This window comes from Pseudophryne corroboree, unplaced genomic scaffold (genome assembly GCF_028390025.1).
Source record: "Pseudophryne corroboree isolate aPseCor3 unplaced genomic scaffold, aPseCor3.hap2 scaffold_299, whole genome shotgun sequence".
In the NCBI taxonomy this organism is placed as follows: Eukaryota; Metazoa; Chordata; class Amphibia; order Anura; family Myobatrachidae; genus Pseudophryne; species Pseudophryne corroboree.
In genome coordinates, this window is record NW_026969662.1 from 404,074 (window position 1) to 423,155 (window position 19,082).

The window sequence follows — 19,082 nt, forward strand, 5'->3', positions numbered from 1 at the left end:
TATTTGTAGGGATGGTTTTTCACCTATTACTAAATTAAACTTGCTTCATTGGAAAGGCAGCAAGATGCATCCTCATTTCAATATCTACTGAAATAATACAGGTTGACACCAGGAAACATTAACGCCACTGCATCATTGCTGCTTTCTCATGTGGAAGTCTGTTTAATGTGAAAACAAGGTGATATCTAATTAGCACACAGGTAAGGAATTAAGAAAATCTTTATTTAAGGGTGAAGATGTTTCTCACAAAATCGTTGCCCCAATGCATCATTGAAATTCAAGCTGGAAAGATGATTTTAATATATCACTTGTACATTTTGTATTGCTCTTCTGGTGACAATGTAGTTTGTTTTTGTCAATTACCATTTTAATAATCGGGTAAAGAAAATTAATTGGATTTTTGAAAGAAAACAATACTGTCAATATACTATTAAAACAAATTAAAATGGTAAAAGTTATTGTACTTTAAGTAAAAATAAAAGCTAAAATATCAATCCCAGTTTTGGATTACTTTAATGAACAAAAAAAAAATGCATATAGCAAAGGATAGTTTCAATCTGCCTACCTCTGAGTTATGGGCCCAGCATGCTTCCATTGCAGTACTCTGCTGCACATGTAAGTGCAAGAGATCCTGAAGCACTCACTCATCATGCGAAAGTACCAATGTGTTTCTTCATTGGTTGCTGGAAGAAACATCTTACAAAAACTCTCCAGATTATTGACTTTTTAAAGTTTTTCTAGGAAACGTTCTAGATGAATGCTTATTAGTCTTTGTCAGTATGTACTTTTCGCAAAGTGTCTCTGTGGCGCAATCGGTTAGTGTGTTCAGCTATTAATCAAAAGGTTGGTGGTTCAATCCCATCCAGGGACGTAATTGACCTTGTGATCAGATTTTGGTAATATTTAAGTAGACAAGTCAAAATTGCAAACCCCCTCTTATGGTGTAGGGTACCTGGCCTTCTCTGATGTAATCAGAGTTAGATTTCATTAAGTGATTTTATAAAAAAACAGCTAGGAAGCACAATTTAGCAGTGGGTTGCAGAGAAAAAGAAAAATGCTGGCAGAAAAATCCAATTGAGTGATTAAACAGCTCTTCATTTTCTGGCTTTATTTTTATGATAACAAATTTGTTCTCTGAAAAGTGTCCACAAAGCCAAGTATCTGATTAACATCTTTGTAGGGATGGTTTTTCACCTATTACTAAATTAAACTTGCTTCATTGGAAAGGCAGCAAGATGCATCCTCATTTCAATATCTACGGAAATAATACAGGTTGACACCAGGAAACATTAACGCCACTGCATCTTTGCTGTTTTCTCATGTGGAAGTCTGTTTAATGTGAAAACAAGGTGATATCTAATTAGCACACAGGTAAGGAATTAAGAACATCTTTATTTAAGGGTGAAGATGTTTCTCACAAAATCGTTGCCCCAATGCATCATTGAAATTCAAGCTGGAAAGATGATTTTAATATATCACTTGTACATTTTGTATTGCTCTTCTGGTGACAATGTAGTTTGTTTTTGTCAATTACCATTTTAATAATCGGGTAAAGAAAATTAATAGGATTTTTGAAAGAAAACAATACTGTCAATATACTATTAAAACAAATTAAAATGGTAAAAGTTATTGTACTTTAAGTAAAAATAAAAGAGCAAAAATATCAATCCCAGTTTTGGATTACTTTAATTAACAAAAAAAATGCATATAGCAGAGGATAGTTTCAATCTGCCTACCTCTGGGTTATGGACCCAGCATGCTTCCATTACAGTACTCTGCTGCACATGTAAGTGCAAGAGATCCTGAAGCACTCACTCATCATGGGAAAGTACCAATGTGTTTCTTCATTGGTTGATGGAAGAAACATCTTACAAAAACTCTCCACATTATTGACTTTTTAAAATGTTTCTAGGAATCGTTCTAGATGAATGCTTATTAGCCTTTGTCAGTATGTTCTTTTGCAAAGTGTCGCTGTGGCGCAATCAGTTAGTGTGTAAGGCTATTAACCAAAAGGTTGGTGATTCAATCCCACCAAGGGACTTAATTGACCTTGTTATCAGATTTTGGTGATCTTTAAGTAGACAAGTCAAAATTTCAAACCCCCTATTATGGTGTAGGGTACCTGGCCTTCTCTAATGTAATCAGAGTTAGATTTGATTCAGTGATTTTATAAAAACAGCTAGGAAGAACAATTTAGCAGTGGGTTGCAGAGAAAAAGAAATATGCTGGCAGAAAAATCCAATTGAGTGATTAAACAGCTCTTCATTTTCTGGCTTTATTTTTATACTAACAAATTTGTTCTCTGAAAAGTGTCCACAAAGCCAAGTCTCTGATTAACACCTTTGTAGGGATGGTTTTTCACCTATTACTAAATTAAACTTGCTTCATTGGAAAGGCAGCAAGATGCATCTTCATTTCAATGTCTACTGAAATAATACAGGTTGACACCAGGAAACATTAACGCCACTGCATCCTTGCTGCTTTCGCATGTGGAAGTCTGTTTAATATGAAAACAAGGTGATATCTAATTAGCACACAGGTAAGGAATTAAGAAAATCTTTATTTAAGGGTGAAGATGTTTCTCACAAAATCGTTGCCCCAATGCATCATTGAAATTCAAGCTGGAAAGATGATTTTAATATATCACTTGTACATTTTGTATTGCTCTTCTGGTGACAATGTAGTTTGTTTTTGTCAATTACCATTTTAATAATCGGGTAAAGAAAATTAAGTGGATTTTTGAAAGAAAACAATACTGTCAATATACTATTAAAACAAATTAAAATGGTAAAAGTTATTGTACTTTAAGTAAAAATAAAAGAGCAAAAATATCAATCCCAGTTTTGGATTACTTTAATTAACAAAAAAAAATGCATATAGCAGAGGATAGTTTCAATCTGCCTACCTCTGGGTTATGGACCCAGCATGCTTCCATTACAGTACTCTGCTGCACATGTAAGTGCAAGAGGTCCTGAAGCACTCACTTATCATGGGAAAGTACCAATGTGTTTCTTCATTGGTTGATGGAAGAAACATCTTACAAAAATTCTCCACATTATTGACTTTTTAAAATGTTTCTAGGAATCGTTCTAGATGAATGCTTATTAGCCTTTGTCAGTATGTACTTTTGCAAAGTGTAGCTGTGGCGCAATCAGTTAGTGTGTAAGGCTATTAACCAAAAGGTTGGTTATTCAATCCCACCCAGGGACTTAATTGACCTTGTTATCAGATTTTGGTGATCTTTAAGTAGACAAGTCAAAATTTCAAACCCCCTGTTATGGTGTAGGGTACCTGGCCTTCTCTGATGTAATCAGAGTTAGATTTGATTCAGTGATTTTATAAACACAGCTAGGAAGCACAATTTGGCAGTGGGTTGCAGAGAAAAAGAAATATGCTGGCAGAAAAATCCAATTGAGTGATTAAACAGCTCTTCATTTTCTGGCTTTATTTTTATGCTAACTAATTTGTTCTCTGAAAAGTGTCCACAAAGCCAAGTATCTGATTAACATATTTGTAGGGATGGTTTTTCACCTATTACTAAATTAAACTTGCTTCATTGGAAAGGCAGCAAGATGCATCCTCATTTCAATATCTACTGAAATAATACAGGTTGACACCAGGAAACATTAACGCCACTGCATCCTTGCTGCTTTCTCATGTGGAAGTCTGTTTAATGTGAAAACAAGGTGATATCTAATTAGCACACAGGTAAGGAATTAAGAAAATCTTTATTTAAGGGTGAAGATGTTTCTCACAAAATCGTTGCCCCAATGCATCATTGAAATTCAAGCTGGAAAGATGATTTTAATATATCACTTGTACATTTTGTATTGCTCTTATGGTGACAATGTAGTTTGTTTTTGTCAATTACCATTTTAATAATAGGGTAAAGAAAATTAAGTGGATTTTTGAAAGAAAACAATACTGTCAATATACTATTAAAACAAATTAAAATGGTAAAAGTTATTGTACTTTAAGTAAAAATAAAAGCTAAAATATCAATCCCAGTTTTGGATTACTTTAATGAACAAAAAAAAAATTCATATAGCAAAGGATAGTTTCAATCTGCCTACCTCAGGGTTATGGGCCCAGCATGCTTCCATTGCAGTACTCTGCTGCACATGTAAGTGCAAGAGATCCTGAAGCACTCACTCATCATGCGAAAGTACCAATGTGTTTCTTCATTGGTTGCTGGAAGAAACATCTTACAAAAACTCTCCAGATTATTGACTTTTTAAAGTTTTTCTAGGAAACGTTCTAGATGAATGCTTATTAGTCTTTGTCAGTATGTGCTTTTTGCAAAGTGTCTCTGTGGCGCAATCGGTTAGTGTGTTCAGCTATTTATCAAAAGGTTGGTGGTTCAATCCCACCCAGGGACGTAATTGACCTTGTGATCAGATTTTGGTGATATTTAAGTAGACAAGTCAAAATTGCAAACCCCCTCTTATGGTATAGGGTACCTGGCCTTCTCTGATGTAATCAGAGTTAGATTTGATTAAGTGATTTTATAAAAAAACAGCTAGGAAGCACAATTTAGCAGTGGGTTGCAGAGAAAAAGAAAAATGCTGGCAGAAAAATCCAATTGAGTGATTAAACAGCTCTTCATTTTCTGGCTTTATTTTTATGATTACAAATGTGTTCTCTGAAAAGTGTCCACAAAGCCAAGTATCTGATTAACATCTTTGTAGGGATGGTTTTTCACCTATTACTAAATTAAACTTGCTTCATTGGAAAGGCAGCAAGATGCATCCTCATTTCAATATCTACGGAAATAATACAGGTTGACACCAGGAAACATTAACGCCACTGCATATTTGCTGTTTTCGCATGTGAAAGTCTGTTTAATGTGAAAACAAGGTGATATCTAATTAGCACACAGGTAAGGAATTAAGAAAATCTTTATTTAAGGATGAAGGTGTTTCTCACAAAATCGTTGCCCCAATGCATCATTGAAATTCAAGCTGGAAAGATGATTTTAATATATCACTTGTACATTTTGTATTGCTCTTCTGGTGACAATGTAGTTTGTTTTTGTCAATTACCATTTTAATAATAGGGTAAAGAAAATTAAGTGGATTTTTGAAAGAAAACAATACTGTCAATATACTATTAAAACAAATTAAAATGGTAAAAGTTAGTGTACTTTAAGTAAAAATAAAAGAGCAAAAATATCAATCCCAGTTTTGGATTACTTTAATTAACAAAAAAAAATGCATATAGCAGAGGATAGTTTCAATCTGCCTACCTCTGGGTTATGGGCCCAGCATTTTTCCATTGCAGTACTCTGCTGCACATGTAAGTGCAAGAGCTCCTGAAGCACTCACTCATCATGGGAAAGTACCAATGTGTTTCTTCGTTGGTTGATGGAAGAAACATCTTACAAAAACTCTCCAGATTATTGACTTTTTAAAGTTTTTCTAGGAAACGTTCTAGATGAATGCTTATTAGCCTTTGTCAGTATGTACGTTTGTAAAGTGTCTCTGTGGCGCAATCTGTTAGTGTGTTTGGTTATTAATCAAAGGGTTGGTGGTTCAATCCCACACAGGGATGTAATTGACCTTGTTATCAGATTTTGGTGATCTTTAAGTAGACAAGTCAAAATTTCAAACCCCCTTCTTATGGTGTAGGGTACCTGGCCTACTCTGATGTAATCAGAGTTAGATTTGAATAAGTGATTTTATAAAAAAAACAGCTAGGAAGCACAATTTAGCAGTGGGTTGCAGAGAAAAAGAAATATGCTGGCAGAAAAATCCAATTGAGTGATTAAACAGCTCTTCATTTTCTGGCTTTATTTTTATGCTAACGAATTTGTTCTCTGAAAAGTGTCCACAAAGCCAAGTATCTGATTAACATATTTGTAGGGATGGTTTTTCACCTATTACTAAATTAAACTTGCTTCATTGGAAAGGCAGCAAGATGCATCCTCATTTCAATATCTACTGAAATAATACAGGTTGACACCAGGAAACATTAACGCCACTGCATCCTTGCTGCTTTCTCATGTGGAAGTCTGTTTAATGTGAAAACAAGGTGATATCTAATTAGCACACAGGTAAGGAATTAAGAAAATCTTTATTTAAGGGTGAAGATGTTTCTCACAAAATCGTTGCCCCAATGCATCATTGAAATTCAAGCTGGAAAGATGATTTTAATATATCCCTTGTACATTTTGCATTGCTCTTCTGGTGACAATGTAGTTTGTTTTTGTCAATTACCATTTTAATAATCGGGTAAAGAAAATTAATTGGATTTTTGAAAGAAAACAATACTGTCAATATACTATTAAAACAAATTAAAATGGTAAAAGTTATTGTACTTTAAGTAAAAATAAAAGCTAAAATATCAATCCCAGTTTTGGATTACTTTAATGAACAAAAAAAAAATGCATATAGCAAAGGATAGTTTCAATCTGCCTACCTCTGGGTTATGGGCCCAGCATGCTTCCATTGCAGTACTCTGCTGCACATGTAAGTGCAAGAGATCCTGAAGCACTCACTCATCATGCGAAAGTACCAATGTGTTTCTTCATTGGTTGCTGGAAGAAACATCTTACAAAAACTCTCCAGATTATTGACTTTTTAAAGTTTTTCTAGGAAACGTTCTAGATGAATGCTTATTAGCCTTTGTCAGTATGTTCTTTTGAAACGTGTCTCTGTGGCGCAATCGGTTAGTGTGTTCAGCTATTAATCAAAAGGTTGGTGGTTCAATCCCATCCAGGGACGTAATTGACCTTGTGATCAGATTTTGGTAATATTTAAGTAGACAAGTCAAAATTGCAAACCCCCTCTTATGGTGTAGGGTACCTGGCCTTCTCTGATGTAATCAGAGTTAGATTTGATTAAGTGATTTTATAAAAAAACAGCTAGGAAGCACAATTTAGCAGTGGGTTGCAGAGAAAAAGAAAAATGCTGGCAGAAAAATCCAATTGAGTGATTAAACAGCTCTTCATTTTCTGGCTTTATTTTTATGATAACAAATTTGTTCTCTGAAAAGTGTCCACAAAGCCAAGTATCTGATTAACATCTTTGTAGGGATGGTTTTTCACCTATTACTAAATTAAACTTGCTTCATTGGAAAGGCAGCAAGATGCATCCTCATTTCAATATCTACGGAAATAATACAGGTTGACACCATGAAACATTAACGCCACTGCATCTTTGCTGTTTTCTCATGTGGAAGTCTGTTTAATGTGAAAACAAGGTGATATCTAATTAGCACACAGGTAAGGAATTAAGAACATCTTTATTTAAGGGTGAAGATGTTTCTCACAAAATCGTTGCCCCAATGCATCATTGAAATTCAAGCTGGAAAGATGATTTTAATATATCACTTGTACATTTTGTATTGCTCTTCTGGTGACAATGTAGTTTGTTTTTGTCAATTACCATTTTAATAATCGGGTAAAGAAAATTAATAGGATTTTTGAAAGAAAACAATACTGTCAATATACTATTAAAACAAATTAAAATGGTAAAAGTTATTGTACTTTAAGTAAAAATAAAAGAGCAAAAATATCAATCCCAGTTTTGGATTACTTTAATTAACAAAAAAAATGCATATAGCAGAGGATAGTTTCAATCTGCCTACCTCTGGGTTATGGACCCAGCATGCTTCCATTACAGTACTCTGCTGCACATGTAAGTGCAAGAGATCCTGAAGCACTCACTCATCATGGGAAAGTACCAATGTGTTTCTTCATTGGTTGATGGAAGAAACATCTTACAAAAACTCTCCACATTATTGACTTTTTAAAATGTTTCTAGGAATCGTTCTAGATGAATGCTTATTAGCCTTTGTCAGTATGTTCTTTTGAAAAGTGTCGCTGTGGCGCAATCAGTTAGTGTGTAAGGCTATTAACCAAAAGGTTGGTGGTTCAATCCCACCAAGGGACTTAATTGACCTTGTTATCAGATTTTGGTGATCTTTAAGTAGACAAGTCAAAATTTCAAACCCCCTGTTATGGTGTAGGGTACCTGGCCTTCTCTAATATAATCAGAGTTAGATTTGATTCAGTGATTTTATAAAAACAGCTAGGAAGAACAATTTAGCAGTGGGTTGCAGAGAAAAAGAAATATGCTGGCAGAAAAATCCAATTGAGTGATTAAACAGCTCTTCATTTTCTGGCTTTATTTTTATACTAACAAATTTGTTCTCTGAAAAGTGTCCACAAAGCCAAGTCTCTGATTAACACCTTTGTAGGGATGGTTTTTCACCTATTACTAAATTAAACTTGCTTCATTGGAAAGGCAGCAAGATGCATCTTCATTTCAATGTCTACTGAAATAATACAGGTTGACTCCAGGAAACATTAACGCCACTGCATCCTTGCTGCTTTCGCATGTGGAAGTCTGTTTAATGTGAAAACAAGGTGATATCTAATTAGCACACAGGTAAGGAATTAAGAAAATCTTTATTTAAGGGTGAAGATGTTTCTCACAAAATCGTTGCCCCAACGCATCATTGAAATTCAAGCTGGAAAGATGATTTTAATATATCACTTGTACATTTTGTATTGCTCTTCTGGTGACAATGTAGTTTGTTTTTGTCAATTACCATTTTAATAATCGGGTAAAGAAAATTAAGTGGATTTTTGAAAGAAAACAATACTGTCAATATACTATTAAAACAAATTAAAATGGTAAAAGTTATTGTACTTTAAGTAAAAATAAAAGAGCAAAAATATCAATCCCAGTTTTGGATTACTTTAATTAACAAAAAAAATGCATATAGCAGAGGATAGTTTCAATCTGCCTACCTCTGGGTTATGGACCCAGCATGCTTCCATTACAGTACTCTGCTGCACATGTAAGTGCAAGAGGTCCTGAAGCACTCACTTATCATGGGAAAGTACCAATGTGTTTCTTCATTGGTTGATGGAAGAAACATCTTACAAAAACTCTCCACATTATTGACTTTTTAAAATGTTTCTAGGAATCGTTCTAGATGAATGCTTATTAGCCTTTGTCAGTATGTACTTTTGCAAAGTGTAGCTGTGGCGCAATCAGTTAGTGTGTAAGGCTATTAACCAAAAGGTTGGTTGTTCAATCCCACCCAGGGACTTAATTGACCTTGTTATCAGATTTTGGTGATCTTTAAGTAGACAAGTCAAAATTTCAAACCCCCTGTTATGGTGTAGGGTACCTGGCCTTCTCTGATGTAATCAGAGTTAGATTTGATTCAGTGATTTTATAAAAACAGCTAGGAAGCTCAATTTGGCAGTGGGTTGCAGAGAAAAAGAAATATGCTGGCAGAAAAATCCAATTGAGTGATTAAACAGCTCTTCATTTTCTGGCTTTATTTTTATGCTAACTAATTTGTTCTCTGAAAAGTGTCCACAAAGCCAAGTATCTGATTAACATATTTGTAGGGATGGTTTTTCACCTATTACTAAATTAAACTTGCTTCATTGGAAAGGCAGCAAGATGCATCCTCATTTCAATATCTACTGAAATAATACAGGTTGACACCAGGAAACATTAACGCCACTGCATCCTTGCTGCTTTCTCATGTGGAAGTCTGTTTAATGTGAAAACAAGGTGATATCTAATTAGCACACAGGTAAGGAATTAAGAAAATCTTTATTTAAGGGTGAAGATGTTTCTCACAAAATCGTTGCCCCAATGCATCATTGAAATTCAAGCTGGAAAGATGATTTTAATATATCACTTGTACATTTTGTATTGCTCTTATGGTGACAATGTAGTTTGTTTTTGTCAATTACCATTTTAATAATAGGGTAAAGAAAATTAAGTGGATTTTTGAAAGAAAACAATACTGTCAATATACTATTAAAACAAATTAAAATGGTAAAAGTTATTGTACTTTAAGTAAAAATAAAAGCTAAAATATCAATCCCAGTTTTGGATTACTTTAATGAACAAAAAAAAAAAAATCATATAGCAAAGGATAGTTTCAATCTGCCTACCTCTGGGTTATGGGCCCAGCATGCTTCCATTGCAGTACTCTGCTGCACATGTAAGTGCAAGAGATCCTGAAGCACTCACTCATCATGCGAAAGTACCAATGTGTTTCTTCATTGGTTGCTGGAAGAAACATCTTACAAAAACTCTCCAGATTATTGACTTTTTAAAGTTTTTCTAGGAAACGTTCTAGATGAATGCTTATTAGTCTTTGTCAGTATGTGCTTTTTGCAAAGTGTCTCTGTGGCGCAATCGGTTAGTGTGTTCAGCTATTTATCAAAAGGTTGGTGGTTCAATCCCACCCAGGGACGTAATTGACCTTGTGATCAGATTTTGGTGATATTTAAGTAGACAAGTCAAAATTGCAAACCCCCTCTTATGGTATAGGGTACCTGGCCTTCTCTGATGTAATCAGAGTTAGATTTGATTAAGTGATTTTATAAAAAAACAGCTAGGAAGCACAATTTAGCAGTGGGTTGCAGAGAAAAAGAAAAATGCTGGCAGAAAAATCCAATTGAGTGATTAAACAGCTCTTCATTTTCTGGCTTTATTTTTATGATTACAAATTTGTTCTCTGAAAAGTGTCCACAAAGCCAAGTATCTGATTAACATCTTTGTAGGGATGGTTTTTCACCTATTACTAAATTAAACTTGTTTCATTGGAAAGGCAGCAAGATGCATCCTCATTTCAATATCTACGGAAATAATACAGGTTGACACCAGGAAACATTAACGCCACTGCATATTTGCTGTTTTCTCATGTGGAAGTCTGTTTAATGTGAAAACAAGGTGATATCTAATTAGCACACAGGTAAGGAATTAAGAAAATCTTTATTTAAGGGTGAAGATGTTTCTCACAAAATCGTTGCCCCAATGCATCATTGAAATTCAAGCTGGAAAGATGATTTTAATATATCACTTGTACATTTTGTATTGCTCTTCTGGTGACAATGTAGTTTGTTTTTGTCAATTACCATTTTAATAATCGGGTAAAGAAAATTAATTGGATTTTTGAAAGAAAACAATACTGTCAATATACTATTAAAACAAATTAAAATGGTAAAAGTTATTGTACTTTAAGTAAAAATAAAAGAGCAAAAATATCAATCCCAGTTTTGGATTACTTTAATTAACAAAAAAAAATGCATATAGCAGAGGATAGTTTCAATCTGCCTACCTCTGGGTTATGGACCCAGCATGCTTCCATTACAGTACTCTGCTGCACATGTAAGTGCAAAAGATCCTGAAGCACTCACTCATCATGGGAAAGTACCAATGTGTTTCTTCATTGGTTGATGGAAGAAACATCTTACAAAAACTCTCCACATTATTGACTTTTTAAAATGTTTCTAGGAATCGTTCTAGATGAATGCTTATTAGCCTTTGTCAGTATGTACTTTTGCCAAGTGTCGCTGTGGCGCAATCAGTTAGTGTGTAAGGCTATTAACCAAAAGGTTGGTGGTTCAATCCCACCCAGGGACTTAATTGACCTTGTTATCAGATTTTGGTGATCTTTAAGTAGACAAGTCAAAATTTCAAACCCCCTGTTATGGTGTAGGGTACCTGGCCTTCTCTGATGTAATCAGAGTTAGATTTGATTCAGTGATTTTATAAAAACAGCTAGGAAGCACAATTTAGCAGTGGGTTGCAGAGAAAAAGAAATATGCTGGCAGAAAAATCCAATTGAGTGATTAAACAGCTCTTCATTTTCTGGCTTTATTTTTATGCTAACAAATTTGTGCTCTGAAAAGTGTCCACAAAGCCAAGTATCTGATTAACACCTTTGTAGGGATGGTTTTTCACCTATTATTAAATTAAACTTGCTTCATTGGAAAGGCAGCAAGTGATGTCATCCAAGCAGTGGGTCAAAGTTGGCTTCAAACCTCGTCTGCTTATGAAAAGAGAAAAGGGGTATGCAGGGCATGGCGGCCTTTTGCGGTGCTTGGATGACCCCTAGTTCGCATTAAATAATGCAGTCGAGTTTCCCACATTTGGGGAAATCACAGGGGTGAGCATACCCAGAATGCAATGAATGAACCGCACCCTGGGAGAACAGTCTTCATGACCATGGTATCTCCTATGCAAAATAAGTATGATTTGGGATAGGGCTGGGGAGGGCCGCTGCTCAGGCACATCTCTGTCAAGTAAAGGAGATTCAACTGAGGCAGCACAAGGGAACTCTCATCTGGGGACAACAACTGCAGGGAGAACACATATTTTCAGATGAACATGGGAGGGCAGAAGGCTGCCTAATACTGAAGCACCCCCAAACAACAAACCAAATGCAACAACTAGTGCAAGCATTCCTGGGGGAAGGCCTGCAGCAGATGGATTTGCATATGGCGATGTCATCCAAGCAGTGGGTCAAAGTTGGCTTCAACCCTCGTCTGCATATGAAAAGAGAAAAGGGGCGTGCAGGGCATGGCGGCCTTTTGCGGCACTTGGATGACCCCTAGTTCGCATTAAACACCTCCACCCTCCGTCGGTGTGGGGCTCATGTTGGCTATGCCCCAGCCCCTGAAGGATTCAAGCTGATTTCTTGCAGCAGCTGGGCACTGTAACAGCTCCAGAGCTGCTCTGTAAGGCAAGTAAAAGGGTGTGGGCCCTGCAGCACTACCTGTAGTTCGCATTGTGCGAGACCCCTAGTTCGCATTAAACACCCCCACCCTCCTTCGGTGTGGGGCTCATGTTGGCCATGCCCCAGCCCCTGAAGCATTCACGCTGATTTCTTGCAGCAGCTGGGCACTGTAACAGCTCAAGAGCTGCTCTATAAGGCAAGTAAAAGGGTGTGGGCCCTGCAGCACTACCTGTAGTTTGCATTGTGCATTGGAAGGCACAAAGTAAGCAGACGGGAGGAGAAGTCAGGATAGTGCACAAGGGTATAGACGGGAGGGGCTCAAGAAAAAAGAAGTGGAAACAGACAGCAAACTAGGCTTCCAATGCACAATGCAAACTACAGGTAGTGCTGCAGGGCCCACACCCTTTTACTTGCCTTACAGAGCAGCTCTGGAGCTGTTTAATCACTCAATTGGATTTTTCTGCCAGCATAATTTTTCTCTTACGTCCTAGAGGATGCTGGGGACTCCGTAAGGATAGACGGGCTCCGCAGGAGACATGGGCACTTTAAGAAAGACTTTAGATCTGGGTGTGCACTGGCTCCTCCCTCTATGCCCCTCCTCCAGACCTCAGTTTACTACTGTGCCCAGAGGAGACTGGGTGCTTTTCAGGGAGCTCTCCTGAGTTTCCTGACAGAAAGTATATTTGTTAGATTTTTTTATTTTCAGGGAGCCTGCTGGCAACAGACTCCCTGCATCGAGGGGCGGAGGGGAGAGATGCACACCTACTTCTGTGAGTTGATAGGCTCTGCTTCTTAGGCTACTGTACAGCATTAGCTCCAGAGGGATCGGTACGCAGGTCTCACCCTCGCCGTCCGTCCCAGAGCCGCGCCGCCGTCCCCCTCGCAGAGCCGGAAGATAGAAGCCGGGTGAGTATGAGAAGAAAAGAAGACTTCAGAGGCGGCGGAAGACTTCATGATCTTCACTGAGGTAACGCACAGCAGTAAAGCTGTGCTCCATTGCTCCAATACACCTCACACACGGCAGTCAGTGTAAGGGTGAAGGGCGCAGGGGGGACGCCCTGGGCAGCAATATAGACCTCTCTTTGGCAAAATAAATATATATGCAGCTAGGCACTGTATATATATATAAGAGCCCCCGCCATTTTTTTACTATATTTGAGCGGGACAGAAGCCCGTCGCTGAGGGGGTGGGGCTTCTCCCTCAGCACTCACCAGCGCCATTTTCTCCACAGCACCGCTGAGGGGAAGCTCCACGGACTCTCCCCTGCTTATACCACGGTAGAAAGAGGGTCTTAAAGAAGAGGGGGGCACATAATTAGGCGCATATATATATGGAAATACAGCGCTACTGGGTAAACATAAAATTATTGTGTTTTTTTCCTGGGTCATATAGCGCTGGGGTGTGTGCTGGCATACTCTCTCTCTCTCTGTCTCTCCAAAGGGCCTTGTTGGGGAACTGTCCTCAGATAAGAGGATTCCCTGAGTGTATGGTGTGTCGGTACACGTGTGTCGACATGTCTGAGGTAGAATTCTCTCCTAGAGAGGAGCAGGAGCAAATTAATGTGGTGTCTCCATCGACAACGCCGACACCTGACTGGATGGATATGTGGAATGTTTTAAGTGCTAATGTAAACTTATTACACAAGAGATTAGACAAAGCTGAAGCTAGGGAACAGTCAGGGAGTCAACCCATGCCTGTCCCTATGTCGCAGGGACCTTCGGGGTCTCAAAAGCGCCCACTATCCCAAATAGTTGACACAGATACCGACACAGATTCTGACTCCAGTGTCGACTACGATGATGCAAAGTTACAGCCAAAATTGGCTAAATGTATTCGATATATGATTATTGCAATAAAAGATGTTTTGCACATCACAGAGTCCCCTGTCCCTGACACGAGGGTACACATGTATAAGGGAAAGAAACCTGAGATAACCTTTCCCCCCTCACATGAGTTGAACGAATTATGTGAAAAAGCTTGGGAATCTCCAGACAAAAAGCTGCAGATTCCCAAAAGGATTCTTATGGCGTATCCTTTCCCGCCAATGGACAGGATACGGTGGGAATCCTCCCCTAGGGTGGATAAAGCATTGACACGCTTATCCAAAAAGGTAGCGCTGCCATCCCAGGATACGGCTACCATCAGGGACCCTGCTGACCGCAAGCAGGAGGTTACCCTAAAGTCCATTTACACACATTCTGGTACCTTACTCAGACCGGCAATTGCGTCGGCCGGGGTTGTAGCGCGGTGGCAGCATGGACAGATACCTTATCAGCAGAGATTGAGACCCTAGATAAGGATGCTATGTTATTGACCATAGGGCATATAAAAGATGCTGTCCTATATATGAGAGATGCTCAAAGTGACATTAGTCTACTGGGTTCTAGAATAAACGCTATGTCGATTTCTGCTAGACGAGTCCTATGGACCCGGCAATGGACAGGTGATGCCGACTCAAAAAGGCATATGGAGGTTTTACCTTACAGGGGTGAGGAATTGTTTGGGAAAGGTCTCTCGGACCTAGTCTCCACAGCTACAGCTGGTAAATCAAATTTTTTGCCTTATATTCCCTCACAGCCTAAGAAAGCACCACATTATCAAATGCAGTCCTTTCGATGACAGAGAAACAAGAAAGTACGAGGTGCGTCCTTTCTTGCCAGAGGTAAGGGCAGAGGGAAGAAGCTGCACAACACAGCTAGTTCCCAGGAACAGAAGTCCTCCCCGGCCTCTACAAAATCCACCGCATGACGCTGGGGCTCCGCTAAAGGAGTCCGCCCAGTTGAGGGCACGTCTTCGAGTTTTCAGCCACATCTGGGTTCATTCGCAGGTGGATCCCTAGGCAATAGAAATTGTTTCTCAGGGTTACAAGCTGAAATTCGAAGAGGTGCCTCCTCGCCGGTTTTTCAAATCGGCCCTACCATCTTCTCCCCAGGAAAGGGAGATAGTGTTAAATGCAATTCACAAATTGTATCTTCAACATATGCAGATGAGGGTTCCAGCCAACTTTGGCCCACTGCTTGGATGACATCACCGTATGTAAATCCGTCTTCTGCAGACCTTCTCCCAGGAATGCTTGTACTAGTTGTTGCATTTGGTTTGTTGTTTGGGCGTGCTTCAGTATTAGGCAGCCTTCTGCCCTCCCATGTTCATCTGAAAATATGTGTTCTCCCGGCAGTTGTTGTCCCCAGATGAGAGTTCCCTTGTGCTGCCTCAGTTGAATCTCCTTTACTTGACAGAGATGTGCCTGAGCAGCGGCCCTCCCCAGCCCTATCTCAAATCATACTTATTTTGCATAGGAGATACCATGGTCATAAAGATTGTTCTCCCAGGGTGAGGTTCATTCATTGCATTCTGGGTATGCTGACCCCTGTGATTTCCCCAAATGTGGGAAACTCAACTGCATTATTTGTGGTAGTGGGGCACTGTGTTTGTGTTTTCCTCTTGTCAGCTCTGGTAAAAGTCAGATTTCTTTGTCTCAGATCTTCCTCTAGCCTTGTTCTTCTTTCGAGAGTTCCATTGTGCTGCCTCAGTTTGATCTCCTTCACTTGACAGGGGGGTACCCGAGCAGCGACCCTCCCCAGCTCTAGCCCAACTCCTACATACCTGCCAGGTGAGATACTATGATCATGAAGGTGCTTCTCCCAGGGCAAGGCTCACCCATTGCACTCTGGGTGTGCTGCTCCTGCGATTTCCCCAAATGTGGGAAACTTGACTGCATAATTTGTGTTTCCCCTGGTCGGCTCTCGTATAATTCAGATCTCTTTGTCTCAGGTCTCTCTCCAGCCTAGTTTGCTGTCTGTTTCCACTTCTGTTTTCTTGAGCCGCTCCCTTCTATGCCCTTGCGCACTATCCTGACTTCTCCCGTCTGCTTACTTTGTGCCTTCCAACGCACAATGCGAACTACAGGTAGTGCTGCAGGGCCCACACCCTTTTACTTGCCGTACAGAGCAGCTCTGGAGCTGTTACAGTGCCCAGCTGCTGCAAGAAATCAGCTTGAATGCTTCAGGGGCTGGGGCATAGCCAACATGAGCCCCACACCGAAGGAGGGTGGAGGTATTTAATGCGAACTAGGGGTCATCCAAGCACCGCAAAAGGCCGCCATGCCCTGCATAACCCTTTTCTCTTTTCATATGCAGATGAGGGTTCCAGCCAACTTTGGCCCACTGCTTGGATGACATCACCGTATGCAAATCCGTCTTCTGCAGACCTTCTCCCAGGAATGCTTTTACTAGTTGTTACATTTGGTTTGTTGTTTGGGGGTGCTTCAGTATTAGGCAGCCTTCTGCCCTCCCATGTTCATCTGAAAATATGTGTTCTCCCTGCAGTTGTTGTCCCCAGATGAGAGTTCCCTTGTGCTGCCTCAGTTGAATCTCCTTTACTTGACAGAGATGTGCCTGAGCAGCGGCCCTCCCCAGCCCTATCCCAAATCATACTTATTTTGCATAGGAGTTTCCATGGTCATGAAGATTGTTCTCCCAGGGTGAGGTTCATTCATTGCATTCTGGGTATGCTGACCCCTGTGATTTCCCCAAATGTGGGAAACTCGACTGCATTAATTGTGGTAGTGGGGGACTGTGTTTGTGCTTTCCTCTGGTCAGCTCTGGTAAAAGACAGATTTCTTTGTCTCAGATCTTCCTCTAGCCTTGTTCTTTTTTCGAGAGTTTCCTTGTGCTGCCTCAGTTGGATCTCCTTCACTTGACAGGGGGGTGCCCGAGCAGCGACCCTCCCCATCTCTAGCCCAACTCCTACTTACCTGCCAGGTGAGATACTATGATCATGAAGGTGCTTCTCCCAGGGCAAGGCTCACCCATTGCACTCTGGGTGTGCTGCTCCTACGATTTCCCCAAATGTGGGACACTTGACTGCATAATTTGTGTTTCCTCTAGTCGGCTACTCGTATAATTCAGATCTCTTTGTCTCAGGTCTCTCTCCAGCCCAGTTTGCTGTCTGTTTCCACTTCTCTTTTCTTGAGCCGCTGCCTTCTATGCCCTTGTGCACTCTCCTGACTTCTCCTGTCTGCTTACTTTGTGCCTTCCAACGCACAATGCAAACTACAGGTAGTGCTGCAGGGCCCACACCCTTTTACTTGCCTTTCAGAGCAGCTCTGGAGCTGTTACAGTGCCCAGCTGCTGCAAGAAATCAGCTTGAATGCTTCAGGGGCTGGGGCATAGCCAACATGAGCCCCACACCGACGGAGGGTGGAGGTGTTTAATGCGAACTAAGGGTCATCCAAGCGCCGCAAAAGGCCGCCATGCCCTGCATACCCCTTTTCTCTTTTCATATGCAGATGAGGGTTCCAGCCAACTTTGGCCCACTGCTTGGATGACATCACCGTATGCAAATCCGTCTTCTGCAGACCTTCCCCCAGGAATGCTTGTACTAGTTGTTGCATTTGGTTTGTTGTTTGGGGTGCATTAGGCAGCCTTCTGCTCTCCCATGTTCATCTGAAAATATGTGTTCTCCCTGCAGTTGTTGTCCCCAGATGAGAGTTCCCTTGTGCTGCCTCAGTTGAATCTCCTTTACTTGACAGAGATGTGCCTGAGCAGCGGCCCTCCCCAGCCCTATCCCAAATCATACTTATTTTGCATAGGAGATACCATGGTCATGAAGATTGTTCTCCCAGGGTGAGGTTCATTCATTGCATTCTGGGTATGCTGACCCCTGTGATTTCCCCAAATGTGGGAAACTCGACTGCATTATTTGTGGTAGTGGGGGACTGTGTTTGTGCTTTCCTCTGGTCAGCTCTGGTAAAAGTCAGATTTCTTTGTCTCAGATCTTCCTCTAGCCTTGTTTTTTTTCGAGAGTTTCCTTGTGCTGCCTCAGTTGGATCTCCTTCACTTGACAGGGGGGTATCCGAGCAGCGACCCTCCCCAGCTCAAGCCCAACTCCTACTTACCTGCCAAGTGAGATACTATGATCAGGAAGGTGCTTCTACCAGGGCAAGGCTCACCCATTGCACTCTGGGTGTGCTGCTCCTACGATTTCCCCAAATGTGGGACACTTGACTGCATAATTTGTGTTTCCTCTGGTCGGCTACTCGTATAATTCAGATCTCTTTGTCTCAGGTCTCTCTCCAGCCTAGTTTGCTGTCTGTTTCCACTTCTCTTTTCTTGAGCCCCTGCCTTCTATGCCCTTGTGCACTTTCCTGACTTCTCCTGTCTGCTTACTTTGTGCCTTCCAACGCACAATGCAAACTACAGGTAGTGCTGCAGGGCCAACACCCTTTTACTTGCCTTACAGAGCAGCTCTGGAGCTGTTACAGTGCCCAGCTGCTGCAAGAAATCAGCTTGAATGCTTCAGGGGCTGGGGCATAGCCAACATGAGCAGCAAGATGCAGCACTGGACTATTAGTAATGTACTGTTGTATGCTGAGCACCACAATGCAGCACAAGACAATGAGCAGTGATACTGAGCACTGATGAGGATACTACAGAGAACTGACACTGAGCAGGAGAGACACACTACTAGTATTACTGAGCAGCAATAAGTAACCACTGATACTGGGCACTGATATTGAGATTTCCACTGAGAGAACATAGCCACGTCCTCTCCGCTCTCTCTTCAATGCACGAGTAAAAATGGCG

General features: G+C 40.2%; 6 non-coding genes and 1 pseudogene across 6 annotated transcripts; 6 read left to right on the forward strand and 1 right to left on the reverse strand.

Annotated features, from left to right (window-relative positions):
* Positions 1-11,835: 11,835 nt before the first annotated feature.
* On the reverse strand, positions 11,836-12,014 carry LOC135016476 (U1 spliceosomal RNA; annotated as a pseudogene).
* A 3,763-nt stretch (positions 12,015-15,777) lies between these two features.
* LOC135016219 (U1 spliceosomal RNA) lies at positions 15,778-15,941 on the forward strand. The gene has a single exon (XR_010214354.1). It is a non-coding gene; the product is annotated as a U1 spliceosomal RNA (small nuclear RNA).
* A 152-nt stretch (positions 15,942-16,093) lies between these two features.
* LOC135016378 (U1 spliceosomal RNA) lies at positions 16,094-16,256 on the forward strand. Its single transcript, XR_010214511.1, has one exon. It is a non-coding gene; the product is annotated as a U1 spliceosomal RNA (small nuclear RNA).
* Positions 16,257-16,927: 671 nt separating this feature from the next.
* On the forward strand, positions 16,928-17,091 carry LOC135016228 (U1 spliceosomal RNA). The gene has a single exon (XR_010214363.1). It is a non-coding gene; the product is annotated as a U1 spliceosomal RNA (small nuclear RNA).
* A 152-nt stretch (positions 17,092-17,243) lies between these two features.
* Positions 17,244-17,407, forward strand: LOC135016388 (U1 spliceosomal RNA). Its single transcript, XR_010214518.1, has one exon. It is a non-coding gene; the product is annotated as a U1 spliceosomal RNA (small nuclear RNA).
* Positions 17,408-18,071: 664 nt separating this feature from the next.
* On the forward strand, positions 18,072-18,235 carry LOC135016327 (U1 spliceosomal RNA). The gene has a single exon (XR_010214461.1). It is a non-coding gene; the product is annotated as a U1 spliceosomal RNA (small nuclear RNA).
* Positions 18,236-18,386: 151 nt separating this feature from the next.
* On the forward strand, positions 18,387-18,550 carry LOC135016458 (U1 spliceosomal RNA). Its single transcript, XR_010214558.1, has one exon. It is a non-coding gene; the product is annotated as a U1 spliceosomal RNA (small nuclear RNA).
* The last annotated feature ends 532 nt before the right edge of the window (positions 18,551-19,082 follow it).